This window comes from Amblyomma maculatum, chromosome 7, assembly GCF_055883805.1.
Source record: "Amblyomma maculatum isolate TAMU_Amacu chromosome 7, ASM5588380v1, whole genome shotgun sequence".
Lineage (NCBI taxonomy): Eukaryota > Metazoa > Arthropoda > Arachnida > Ixodida > Ixodidae > Amblyomma > Amblyomma maculatum.
The window spans coordinates 66,813,867-66,827,981 of NC_139350.1; positions in this window are offsets into that span (position 1 = coordinate 66,813,867).

Genomic DNA, 14,115 nt, shown 5'->3' on the forward strand with positions numbered 1-14,115 from the left:
CCGCCGGTAACAATGTAATCGGCACGTATCGCAGCCGCTAATGTGGCCGTAGCTTTTGGCGAGTAGTTCATGAAGCAGAACTGAAATAATTTTTTTTTCTGAGAACATACGTTCCGTAAACTTTTGCTCCTAATATTACAGAAAAACATTTTATATTTATTAAGTAGTAGACCAGAGGAACAAAACGTTATCATTATCTGCAGCAGATAAGCACCTTAAGAACGAAAACGCAGTAATAGTTTAACAGTGTAATTTTACTACCCGTTCATTTTTTTTTTGTTCAAATTCGCCGAGATGGCTGTGTAGCCTTCCTCGAACAACCACTCAAAAAGAAAAAAAGAAATCTCCAACCAGAGGATTCTGAACACGGGATAACAGAAATACATTAACTTCACTGGCAGCCCCATTAGGTAACAGAAAGGCAGTGCCATGGAAGTAGCCAGGCTTTTCTGCTAAGCTGTCAGCCATTCCTACTGCTCTTCAGATGTCATCATCTTCATCAACCGTACTACATTGCGCAAAAGTCTCCAATTAGGTCTTCGTTCTATTAACACTCTTAAATACTTAGCTGTACGTGATACGACGTGAAAAGCAGAGCTGAACGTTAAGCCCCTTCGTCTCTGTGCTGCTGCTACTACTGGTCCCTCTGATGACAACAGTGCGGTGAGATAACAAGTATAGAACAATTTAAAAGGGCCTGCAAACACCTTCCGAGCATTGCTCACAAACTATCGCAGTCGATAGATTATGCTGCGATGCACATTTCAACGTAATAACACACGTCTACGCGCAGCACAGGTTCCACAATCTTGTTTGAAAGTTGGCGCTCTCTTTCCTTCGACATTCGCCATCCTCCTCCTCCTCTGTGCAAAGCTACCACGGATTAGCGTTTTCGAATGAATATTGGTCTGCTCCTTTGCGTCGTCACGCATCCAATATAATACCACTTATGCCAAAACAACTGACATTCGCTTTATTTTTGTTATCAGAAAAGAAAATTAGGATGTTCTGTAGAAAAAAAATTTTTTGAAAGCTTTTTTCCTTGCACATCCAGTCTCGCGCGCGTACGTACCTTTGCCCTTCGCGCGGGTACCCCGGCAACGGCGCGGTAGCGCGCGGCGACCTCATTTCAGTTCCTTGCGGGGCGCTTTACACCTGTGCATGCTCTCGTTTCTTGTGTCTCCCATGCGAAATAGACTACGAAGTCGGCTTACCGATCTCCAGCATTAGGTCGGTGCCTTAAATGCCGTGCCCCAGTGCACCGCGTCGTACGCAGTGCAGCAAACTTTCGGAGGCAGCCGCTCCGTTCCCGCGTCTACGAAACAAAAATACGCACCTCGGATCAAATCAAGGGGACAACATACGCTGGTAAGTAAGATGTAAGCAAGGAATTCATGACCGCTCTCTGAAACAGCACGCATCCATCGCCTCTCATCGCGGGGGAAAAAGATAACTCCGGTGGTGCTAGTTAAATTTTCCTTTCAACTGGTAATTGAGAAATGGTATGGAACGCAGGAAAGGTCTAATGCATTTTTTGTGCAAGTATTTGGCCCGTGCTAACAGCCAATTGTTTTGGAGAACAAGGATGAATGCTGGAGAAAGGGTCTTCGCATATGCGTACGATATGGCCGGATGTATGCAAGAAAAACTAAAGGCGTTTCAGCCTTGAAAATGTTGTCACTATCAGATAGCAAGGCAGACAGGATAGTTTGAATGCGCTCATATTAGGGCAAGAACAGCGAGAGAAACAGGGGCGACACCGAAATGACAAACAGCGAGACAACCAGCGCTTTGTTTGCCTGTTCTTCTCTCTTGTACCTAATCTTTTTCGCTGGTTTTATCCTAATGTGATCGCTATCGGATATTGTTAATATGACATTAGCGGTGCAGTTCAAAATTGTGTCATTTCAGAATTTCGAATCCTTTGCTTGACACCTCAGCCGACATCGTGTGTATTAATTTCCCCTTTATACGTGAATATTCGCAGCATCAGAAAGCATTAGGGTCAATTAGATTAATCACTCAGGAACTCATAAACACTATTGATGTCTTTGCAATTGCAGATATTAACGTCGCCAATGATTTCATGGATAAGTCCATATTACTGGATTTTTGCCGTATTGTTTCACGCGTAAAAGTAATGAATGTGCTGCATATGCATTTATTTGAACACATTTGCCGTCTGTGTACCAAGTGAAGTTTACTGTCGCAGAATATATGGCACCTCAAGGAGCACGTAGCAGCATACCGACCTGCTCGTTTGTAGTTTACCTCTCACCATCGGAAAGTGAGCCTAACTTTTTTACAGACTTACGAGATAATAATAAATACCATTTCTTTTTCGGTATCGGTACGTAATAGGATACTTAAGCATTGAATTATTTAAACCAGACCTCTCTGCAGCTAAAAATTACCCAACCTGCTAGTAGCTTGGGGCATTGAAGATTTAATCCGTCAACCAACTGGAGAAGAACTTGTGAACGGCAATTTGGCCAGTACATCTATTGAAAATGTCAGTACTCGTGCATCTGATCATTCAAGTGTTGCAGGTGCTATCATCAAACAAAGGCTTGCACACGACTATTTAACGGCATGCCACACGGCCAAAGACAGAGATAATAATGTTGGACTTATAATGTTGCATTTATATCGATAGTGATTAGTCTTAGAACACACATATATTTTATGTATGTAAGGATTCGAAGCTACAAATGTCGGCTCAACAGTACAAAGCAGTTTGTGGCATTCGCCACTAAAGGCTAGTGTCGCACACCCTATAACACAATATTCTAAGATATGGTATCCGCTGCTGGCATAATTACCCCGCCAAGTGCAATAACAGAGGGTACAGCATTCTCAAAAAGATTGATAAATGTACTTTACACCCCCTCCCTCCCCCCAAAAAGAATCAAACGGTTAGAAATTGTGTGTTAATTATTTAAATTCAAGAGTCTTTCTTCAATATACAATCTGTTTAAACAAATGGTAGTTCTAAATTCTTTTCGAAAAGCTGTTTTAATATTACATCTGCTCAAATTATTTTAATAAGACATATATATCGCGCTACGTTGTAGGAAGAGTGCGCAATGATTTTATGGAGGCCCGCCGTGGCGGTGCAGTGGTTAGGGAGCTAGACTGCTGTGCCCGAATATGTGGGATCGGATCCCGGCCGCGGCGGCAGCAATTCGATGGATGTAAAAAGCTAGGCACCCGTGTGCTGTGTGATGTCAGTGCGTGTTAAAGACCCCCAAGGGGTCGAAATTTCCGGAGTCCTGCACTACGGCGTCTCTCATATCCTGAGTAGCTTTGAACTTTAAACCCAAAGTCAAACCAAATCATAATCAGTACTTATCTATGGGGCTGGAATAATGAGGCTAACGAAAAGGGTTCTACCTCAGTTTCGGGCAGAACTATAGAACAGAAAATGGAAGGCATGAAGTTAAGAGAGGAAGCGCGTAGGGTGGGTCAGATAAATACCTCGAGTTAATGATATTCTAGAGGAAAACAAGGAAAAGAAATGGTCTTGGTGAGGGAATGTAGTGCGAAGCAAGGGTAACTGATTGTCGCTTAAGGTAACAAGAGGATTCCAAAGAAACAAAAGCGCAGCAGTGGCAGAAAGTTAGATGGCCGGATGAGGTTGCGAAGTTTGCAGAGCTCAAGTGGATTCAGCAAGCACATGACCGGGTTAATTACGGGAGTATGGGAGAGACCTGTGCCTTGCCGGGGATAGAGTCGAGCTGATTAGTTTTTTTTTAGTTATCAGAATTTGCATTCGCTTTGACTTCTCGTTAAAAAAATGGCGTACTGTCACTAGAAAAACTGTCGGAAAGAGCTTGAATATTTTTTCTTAATTTTGGTCTCGATTCTTAGAGCAGTATTTCTGTTTTATGCTCATAATCATATCACTCGTCGTGCATTGCGTATATTAGTTTGCATGTTTTAGTGCACCTACAGATCTGTATTATTCCTCTCTACTTTATTTCACGTGCTGCGTCGTCCTCTAACCTGTATACTGTGCACATAGATTGTCGCTGCTGCCGGGCAACACTCTACAAGCCCACTTCTAGCTTTCGCCTGCCAGCACTAGTTTGTAAATAATACATGGATAAAAGTTATTATTAAAGTTAGCATCAAAAATACGTGGCAAAGTGCCAATAAGAAAACACCGCACAGCTTTCTCTTCAGGTTTGCAGTCGACGGAAATATTGGATGGTATATCTTGGATGTTTCCCCAAACACATTGGTGAAATGTGATTCTCACTTCAATTTGTTGATAAGTTCGTTCCTATTCAGTCTAGTGCTAACAGGACTGATGGGCTCTGTTGGGAGAGCTACTTCTTCTATCAGGTAGTTGGATTTTAGCCCGTGTCCGGCATTTAGCTCCTTTCAAATGCAGAAGTTTTGAAAGCGTTCTTGAGTTTTGCATGGAGCTGTACGGCAGCACACCGAGCTGAAAATTTATGCGAATAATAGTTATTCATAACAGCATTAAGTCTGAGCCGTTACAAGCTGGCGTAATTTAGGTGTGTCAAGCATGGTTGCCATGGGTGAATTTCGGCTTAAAAAATAAAATTGTATGATTAATGATACCGTGGCGATGTAAAAGCCTACAAGAAAAAACATTTGGAAAAATTGAGCTATTCACAAGTATTTGCAAGTAGACGTTATTCTCAAGCAATTCTTGGTACCACCCTGTGGTGGCTGGATGTTTAGGGCCCTTGACTGCTGAATGCAAAGACGCAGAACAGAATCCCAGCCATGGCGGCCTCTTTTCGATGGAGGCGAAAATCAGCCTGCCGTGTGCTGTGTGATGCCAGTCTACCTTCATGAACTCCAGGTGGTTGAAATTTATAGAGCCCTTCAGCACGGTGTCTCTTATAGCCTGAGTCACTGAAACTTTAAATCCCATAAACAACCCAAAACAAACCGTAGTACTAGTATTACAAGGCCTGTCATCTGGATCACTTTGGCCCACCGTCATGTGCTCTGAACAGGCAGCCGTTTCCTTTTATAAATATGGCATAAAATAAGCACGAAATTCCTTTCTGAGGAAGTATAGCACCGGCAACGAATCTCATCTGCTCCATCGTTGCAGTAGTTGTCGGTGCCCTCTGTCGGTATAATCAACTACGCGCTACGCACATTCCAACGTTCTCTTTTTATGTTCTTTTGTTTCCTTTTTCCATCAAGCTGGTGTCCAATCGGCAGATTCCTTCCAGGTAGGTATTTTACTCTATATTGGCTTAAGAATGAGCCTACATCTTAGCGCATATTTAATGACATTGTTAATTGACTACTTCTCATCATCATCATCATCAGCCTGATTATACCCACTGCAGGGCGAAGGCCTCTCCCATATTTCTCCACTTAACCCGGTTCTGTGCTAGCTGCATCCACTTGACCCCTGCGAACTTCTTAACCTCATCCGCCCACCTAACTTTCTGCTGCCCCCTGCTACGCTTTCCTTCCCTTGGAATCCAGTTTGTTACCCTCAGCGACCATCGGTTATCCTCTCTTCTCAGTTCTCGTTAAGTGTTCGAGTACACTCAACAACCATGTCCCTGGTTCTGGGACTCCTATCAGTTGTGCTGTAAATGTGCGATACGATAAGATAGCCTCATGCATATATTGATGGGAATGGTCTAAGCCTCGTTTTTCCTGCTCTCGAATAGAGTAGGTAAAACTGCCTTAGGAAACCGATAGGCTGCATTGTCTAAACTAATTCCGAGGGAGCTGTGAAGTATTGTAAGATGCTTTTTCTGAACATGTTGAAAAAAGTGTCAAAAGTTTCGATATACGTAAAAATGTTTTGCTGTATGTTTGCCCTTTGCGCACTAAGAGTAATCAAGACATTCCCAAACAAAACAGTTTTTTTATAAATAAAAGTGAGGAAACTGTTCTATATTGCAGGATACTTTGATTGACATATTGGCAAAAGATCTAAGCCTACTACGCGTACCAAACTTTGCATAAGAGCGGTAAAACATAAGTAATGCTTCCAAAAAAACTCAACGTGCGGTTTTTTGAGCCAATCTCCGCGGCTACATTCATTTTTATCGTCTTGTAAAACAATACGTGAAAAAGTACTAACGTCTTCCTGAAATATGTGGAGAAATACTGGGTTTGGCAGAGCTGGAAAGCTGCCTTAATGAGTGTCAATCTCTTTGAATACACACATGATAACCCTTTTGCATTAGGATATGCTCTGCCGGTGGCAATATGTATTTATGTTTTTAGCATGTACTCAGAATGACAAGCTCTGAATACCAGCTATACCGCAAGTGGGATGCTCTTGCATTCAATGAATTGTCGCAGTGCAGCCGAGGTGCGGTTTTTCTTTCTTTGGTAGTCACGCTAAGCTTCTATGAATGTGAGAAAGGATATGAAAAAACAAACAATATATAGTGCGCTACGATTGTCTGCAACACGCGAAATTTCAGATTTTAGATATACGTATTCCATTAACCATAGTCCACAAAACTCGGTAAACACTACAGAAAAAAAAAACTAAACGAGGTTGGGCTCATGGATAGTTTGAATTGTAAAATGAGGGTAATTCACACAACGTACAAATTTAGGAAGGAAGGGGTGATCTTTCGTATCAGGCGAAACCCCATTGGCTCCCATTTGTGCTACAGTGGTAGCACAAATCTGCACTTGCAACATCAAGAAGCACAAATGATAGCAGGTAGCTTTAGGTATTATGCAACCATAAGTAGCGCATAGGAAATTCAAACATCAGTGCAGGTGTTTAAGAGGTTTGTTTGTAATTGTTATGAAAAAGGTTAGCACCACATTTTTCAGTGATCATGACACCTCAAGAATGACCTTGCCGTTTCTTCATCTTATCGCAGGATAAAAAAGGAAGAAGTATTGCTCCATGTGCTTCGAGTTGACACCTCGCGCTATTGATCCTGTTGAAAACGAACTCAGCAGAGCCAAGCGAAGGGCTCAAACTCTCAAAAGAGGCTCAGATGTCTCAGGAATAGATCTATCCAGCAACGGAAACGTACTATAGAATTATATTAGAAACACTGACCTAGCGGCCACGTGTGAGAACCATACGAGTTGTTATAAGACTAAGCACGGGCTGCTCAAGACTAGTTTACTGTACTTTTATTTTACCAGCCTAGTCATAGAAGGATAAAAGGTCATGACAGCCTAATTTAACCGCTCCAACAGCGCGTTTAGTGACTTACAGCCATATGTATACTTACAACCTATTCTGGCGGTAAAGGAAGACTTTCGCGCACTACTGCTTCATAGTGTACTATTTTCCAATTGATCAATAACAGAGTTCTTGTAAGCTGATTCATACGAAGAGTCATGTGATATTCTCGTGTTCTTTACAAGACTTACACATCAAAAGAAAATCACAAATCAGGATTTAATTATAAATGGTGTCCGAACTTTATCTCTTTAACTGGCGTCAACAGATTTTCAAAAAATATATATATACAGCTTTTTTCCCAGCCCAAAAAATCACACTCAATAAAAAAATAATTTAAACTTTTAAGAAGTCTCATCTGTCGTACCAATCCCCTTCCCAGAATTTTTGTTTTATCCAAAGCCTGTTTTACATCCACTATAATGCTTTAGTGGAGCTATTTTCAGTTTTCAGTCGAACGTTTTTGCGGGCTATATACTTGGTCCATATTGAGGGAATTCAAGACTGCGTGACCCAGGTAAGCATAATAAAGCTGTGACATTACTGTGTCCGTGAAGTCTAATCGGCTGTCTGCTCTCCTGTCCCTGGCCCATTCGTGGAGTCATAATCTTCTACATAGTTTCTATTTCACTTAAGTTGCATACGGATAACATTTTTGTGCTTTCAGTGATGGTTTTGCGGCTGAAATTACCTGTTCCAAAAGTCTAATAATCGAAAAGTCAAGTAGCCTAGTAATTACAGTTAAGCCCATTAAGAGCAGAACGTACTGTATCTCATATATTTATATAACTAAAGCTCAGGCCCCACATTTTCATCAAAATGATTTTGAAAGTAGCAATCACTCTTGCGGTCGTATTTGCAACCGATTGTACTGATTCACAAAAATTGAGCGAAAGTGGTTCGATTTCGCGTTTCCTCTTTTCCATGTCCGTTTTCTAAAATTATTTTGTTTCCTCACGGCTTCAGCTGACTTGTCTGCAATTAAATCCATATGGGCGCATATTAGCAAGGTTCAGCATAAACGTTAGGACCAACAGTGGCCTGCTGAGAAAGCTATGTAGCACTGGTTCTCAGAATGGTGAGTTATTATCCAACGCTGTGTACATTATTTCAGCACTGAAATATTGTACATGCGAGGGAGTATACTTCATGTAGAATTTCATTTCTTGCTTGCGGTTGTTGGCAGATTAATTCAGACACTTCAAAATGTTTCATTTTAATTTCTTCCTTAGGCAATCACCTGGGGATAGCAGCCGTTGGGGATGGTATAGAAATCACTTCACTGCGGTCATGCTACGCCGCGCTTTGCCTTTGCGACGCCCTCACGGGTTCACGGCGGTAAAAAATGTCTGAGGCCTGAAGTCTTCTCTTCTTTCCGAAGTTTTTAGAACCAACGTTCTGCAATGCAAGTAAAATAAAAAGAGCCATATTTCGCACCGAAACCTCAATTTCTTATCTGAAAGTTTTCTGATTCCTCCACTGACAGTAAAATTGGATCTTTCTATACTTGTGACAGCATTGGTTTAGGCATGCACAATCATGAAAAACGAGGTTTGCAATTCCTTAAATTACGTACTGATAGGCATATAAAGCCCACATGCGCAGTAAGGTTTTCGTCCAGAAGGACAAAAATTGAGATAATTCTCATAGGAATACACCAACTTAACGAAATAACATTAATGTGCCCATTAAATGTTAAAGCCAGAGTTATTCTAATATAAAAATATATAACATATATAATATATGTGATGTCGAGACAACAAAGATGAAGTAGAGATCGGAGAAGCGGAGCGGAAGAAGATGAGGAAGATCGAATAAAGCAGGGCGTTCGAGAGAACGGCCGTGTCTCTGCTAGTTCTCCGTTACATATAATTATACTTTTACTGCAAATATAATATATATTATATTCATATAATATATAAACGCCACCACGGGCTTAAAACGGTAACACCCGATACGAACATCCTATCTATAGTGTAACTCATGTGTTGCTTTGGGCGTTTCTTATAATAGTATATTTTAAAGCAAAATGAAGACGGTTAATCACGAGCTCAACCTGCCACGTGATACCGCTGATATATTTTTTTTGTTCGAAAAGTTTGCCACAAGGCATAAGTTTAGAAAGGGGGAATAGGATGCAGAAGATAGAAAGTTAAAAGAAGGAGTGAAGTCCAGTTGCGCTTATGTATTCGCAGAGGTTGGCAGTGTAGCGATTGTTATTGTCCATTTCTCATAATCGCAATTGCGATTCCACCGCAGGCCCACCTTCATGATAATCCGTTGTCTAATGTGAGTCGTTGATTGACACGTCCACAACAAGTGACCGTTGATATTGCGCGAAATGTAATCTGCGATTTCGCGTGGCTGCTGACCAGGCAACAGACCACGGGCATCAAAAGAAAACCTCGGAGGCCGAGTTCCCTGTAGGGGAAGCGGCGACACAGGTGTCCAGCTTCGCCGCAATGGTAGCACAACGGTTGGTGATCGGGCGTTCGCCAGATATCGGTACTTCGGCGGCGTACGCTCGGCCGTGAAGACACATGGGCTACCGGTGCGCGAGGCTCGTAGGATGCTGTCGAAGGCGGCAGGTAGCGGCTGGTGACCGCGGCGTAGCTCAGGGTCTGGGGCAGCGGTGTAGCTACGACGGGTTCAGGCGCGGCGACGGGTGCGGGCCCGGTGACGGGTGCGGACACGGTGACGGGTGCGGGAACACCCAGCGCCTGTTGTACTTCCTCACGGATGATATCGGAAACTGTGGCAACTTGTGGCTGTGGAGGAATCCGCAGGTATTTGGCCACCTCTTCCCGGACTATCGCCCGGATCGTATCACGCAACGATTCTGACGAAAACTGTATGGCTTCACCTGTACTCGCGGCGTTCATAGACACTGTAGTGCGCTGGTATTGCCGGGCGCGCATGTCAAGTGCCTTCTCGATGGTAGACGCCTCACTTATGAATTCGGCGACAGTTGTTGGTGGACTTCGCACCAGGCCTGCAAATAACTGCTCTTTAACACCTTGCATCAAAAAGCGCACTTTTTTCTCTCCGACATGGTTGGGTCCGCGCGTCGAAAGAGTCGCTTCATCTCTTCGGCGTAGGCCGTAACAGTTTCATTCGGACGTTGTATACGGCTATTTAAAAGCAGTTGCGCTTTTTTCTTGCGAATCGTGTTGGTAAACATAAGCAAGAATTCTGCCTTGAATGTGTCCCACGTTCGGAGTCCGGCTTCTTGATTTTCGAACCATGTCCTCGCAGAATCCTCCAGTGCGAAGTAGACATGGCGAAGCTTCGAGTCAGCGTTCCAGGCGTTGAAGGCAGCCACCCGGTCGAACTGCTCCAGCCAGTCTTCAGCGTCCTCATGGGGCAGGCCGTGGAAATGTGGTGGATCCCGCTGGTGGTTGAGCAGGACAGGAGTTGTCGATACCGGGGGATTCATCGCGCTGAGAGAAACGCTCCTTGTTGGTCTGTGGTCAGGGAGAGGACCACACTCGGGAGGCAGACCTTGCAGTCGGCGGCTGCTCTGGTGTACTGGGGTCTCCACCTTAGGGGTGCGTCCTGGGCTTGTAGGGGGCGTCCGGCTCATGAAAATCGTACCCGGCAGCTCCACCAGATGTCGCGTAAACAGCGACCCTTACAGTTGCGTCCGAGGTCCAAGGCGTGGCAAAGGTTCTACGAACAGCATCAGAGTTCAGGCTCGAGGTTAGCACACTTCTTCTTCCTCTCACACTTCTGCGCTTCTTTGTCGTCAGCGCATGCTACAATATATGAAACGCTACATCACACAGGTTTCCACTATTCGCCGATTGCAACCACCTCGCGTGCGTAATTAAGTGGCCCGAGGAAAAAATTTCAAGCCGTATACCCCCGAACACAAGTGTACTAGAATAATAAAAAAGCAAGAGCTACGAGCAATAATTTCACTTCGATTCACCCTATTCAGACAACTCAGATATAGGGACTAATTTCCCGCACCTCTTAGAGCGTAATTTCAAGAAATTTGTAGTGGTCAATAACAGCCAACTTTATTAAGCCTGGCAAAATTGCTTATTATTACGGTTCATAAATAAACAACCCATTGTATTCACTAATCCATGCACAAATATCAAAACTGAAATTTCCTTGATCTTCTTCAAAACGTCTCTCAAAATCTTGAAGTTTCTACTTTTTATCCTGTGAAGAACAAAAAGTGTAATGTTCTTAATTCAGTCGTTATTAAATAGGCAACGCTTGGAATTTCATTACGTGCTCAAGGCATAGAGAAGTGCACAGAGCTGAGAAGAAAAGTATCATTGCAGCTGTGCAGGAAAGAGGTGGAGGAGCGAAAACTAGCCAAAGCTTCTGTTTTAACGAAACTAAGTGGGAATTAGTTTCGACCCTGATAGCTTTCTCATTCTTGGTCTCATTGACCAATGCCAAAATGCGCACTTTCTCAACACGAGGTTTAAGGAGCCTCACGTTTCAACGCGTTCAATACGAGATGAGGCAAAGCTCTCTTCCAACGGTCCCGGAGGCCTTAGGAATTTTAGTTGGAAGTTTTTCGAGGGCTAACATTTAAACCTGGAGCCGCATCCCTTTCCTGAAGTGTACACGGAGGTATATTAGAGTGATTGAAATGAGCTAACCTGTCTCATAAGCTTTTTATTTTGTTATTAAACCATTCGTATTTATTTTGTCATGACAAAAACAGCCCTATAATAGCCTATAATAGGGGCTAGTTAAAAAAAACTATTTTGAGGCCCAGAGTGGTCTTTCTTGTATTGGCGACAGCGCGCTATGTGTCCATGTTTGATTTCTTGACAATGAGTCGCACAGATAAACTTTCTGTTACAAGTGGTGGTATCTGGGGACACCTAGACTCGTGAGAGAAACTTGGGAACTTTGAAACCTAAAGTTTCTGGTTAGTTGGACACACGCTAATCACATCGAGAGACAGGATTAGCTAGTTTGTTGCAAGGTATTAGTGGTCTTAGCAGAGCCAAGTTTTTTTATCAAATTCTCCACCTTAAGGACACATTGGGCTCCGAAGCAGATCCAGCCTCTGTCCGAATGTTTCCACACTGACTTGAGATGCTGTCTCTACTTCTGTGAACTATAGCCGAGGCCAAGAGATTGTAAGACAAAACGTTTACATAAAGTTAGACTACGGACCTCAAGAGCAGATGTGGCTGACGCAAAATATAACAGCAGGAGTTTGATCAAGTTCGTGGACGAATATGGCATCGATTATTTTTTTTATTTCATACCTAATTAAATTTATGCTTTGCAGCCAGTTTCCGAAGTATGAAAACATATTTGAATATTCAGATCGTGCAAACATGCAGCACGCCGCTTATCTGATCGACCACGAAGCCATCATCATAAGAAAAAAGCAGTCCGAGTCTTACGTGTGTTGCCAGTTCTGATGGCACTGGGTTCACACCCACTAATATTTGTAAGCGAAAGTCATTCGCAGTCGCAGTTGCTTTCATGTGCTGGCGTGCGCCCCAGCGTAAGGAGAGGTCACCTTTTGTTTTTTCAGCATGAACTGGCTGCTCGCATCATGTCGCTTCATTCGTCATCACAACGTACGGAGAAGAGGGACAAAATATTGAGATGTCTTGTGTTAGAGCCTCAGGGACGTAAACCGCAACGAGCCTTTTCCTAAAACAATCGTTGAAAAGTGAAAACCTTTCAGAGACGTTTTTTGTTGAATCGAACAAAATTGCCCGCTTATGGCCCGCAGGCCGCCACTTGATGACTTTTATCAAGTAATGATTCTGTTTCAGAATCATATCTCTGCTTCCACTATGTTAGGCTAGAAGCCTTTGAAGGCACAACCTAGACGCTGCACATAGACGTAGATCCTTTTCGTTACCTTCCTGTCTCTGAGTGACGCGCAATGAAGGCGAGAAGAATGCTTCAGTGGTCGAACACTCCATCGATCCTCGCAAGAAGGCTTCTTTCGCCCACCGTGATTTTTTATGCGACGAAATGGTACTTTGAAGTACCCTTTGCGCCTGTGGTGCATTAAGCAAGAAAGCCCGTAGGAGATATGGAGTGCATAATGAGCTCTTTATTAGTATCCTACCTTTTCTTGGCGACGCCCATTCGCTTTTCAATGTGTTCGTTTTTTTTTACAGCCATCCAGAGAGGATTGAAGCCTCAGCATTGAAGAAGGTAATGACATACCTCTCTGCTCGGGATAAAAAGCCAAGTATTCTCTTTGATCTCTGATGAACAACGCAGTGAACGTAAGGAAAAAGGAGCACCTCCACAGAGGTCAAAGTCCCCGCGCCATGAATGTTGGAACCCTCAACGTTATGAACCATTACTGAGAGCTTAGTCGGCATTTCTCTTTGCTGCAGCATCATTATGATTTCTGAGCTCGATTCTAGCCTTAGTTATCACCAAATAAAAGGGCCTTAGTTGGCAAGCTGATAACACTGATATGAATGTACTACGAACGATATTTTTGCTAACGGACTTTTTAAGGGAAATATGTCGTGGTCCTCCGTGAATGCGTGCATAAATGAATTTTTCCGAGGTAAAACAAGCACCAAAAGCCTACGGACGTTCATACGTCATAACTAGGGCCTCGAAATTTAGGCACTACAGTAGGAGGAGAAAAGGAGGATGGAAGGCAGGGATGTTAAAAAGAAATAATTCAGGTTGGCTACCCTGCACTGCGAAAGCGGAATGGGGGGATTAAAAGGGGAAGGTAGAAGAGTATAGGAGGGGAGAAAGTCACAGTCTGTCAATCAGGCTAGTCTCTCTTAAAAAGCGAAGTGCCTACAGAACCCCCAAATAGATAGGCAACTAAAAATATGCGATGATTTCGACCTGTTCAGGAAGTTAGCATAAAACAATAGTGCACGATTTGTTAGTCAAGCACAGAGCGTAAGCACTCCTTGAAGAACGCCACAAAAAAGCAGATTCTCAGGTTTTCGAATTAGAAGCACCTTCGGTTT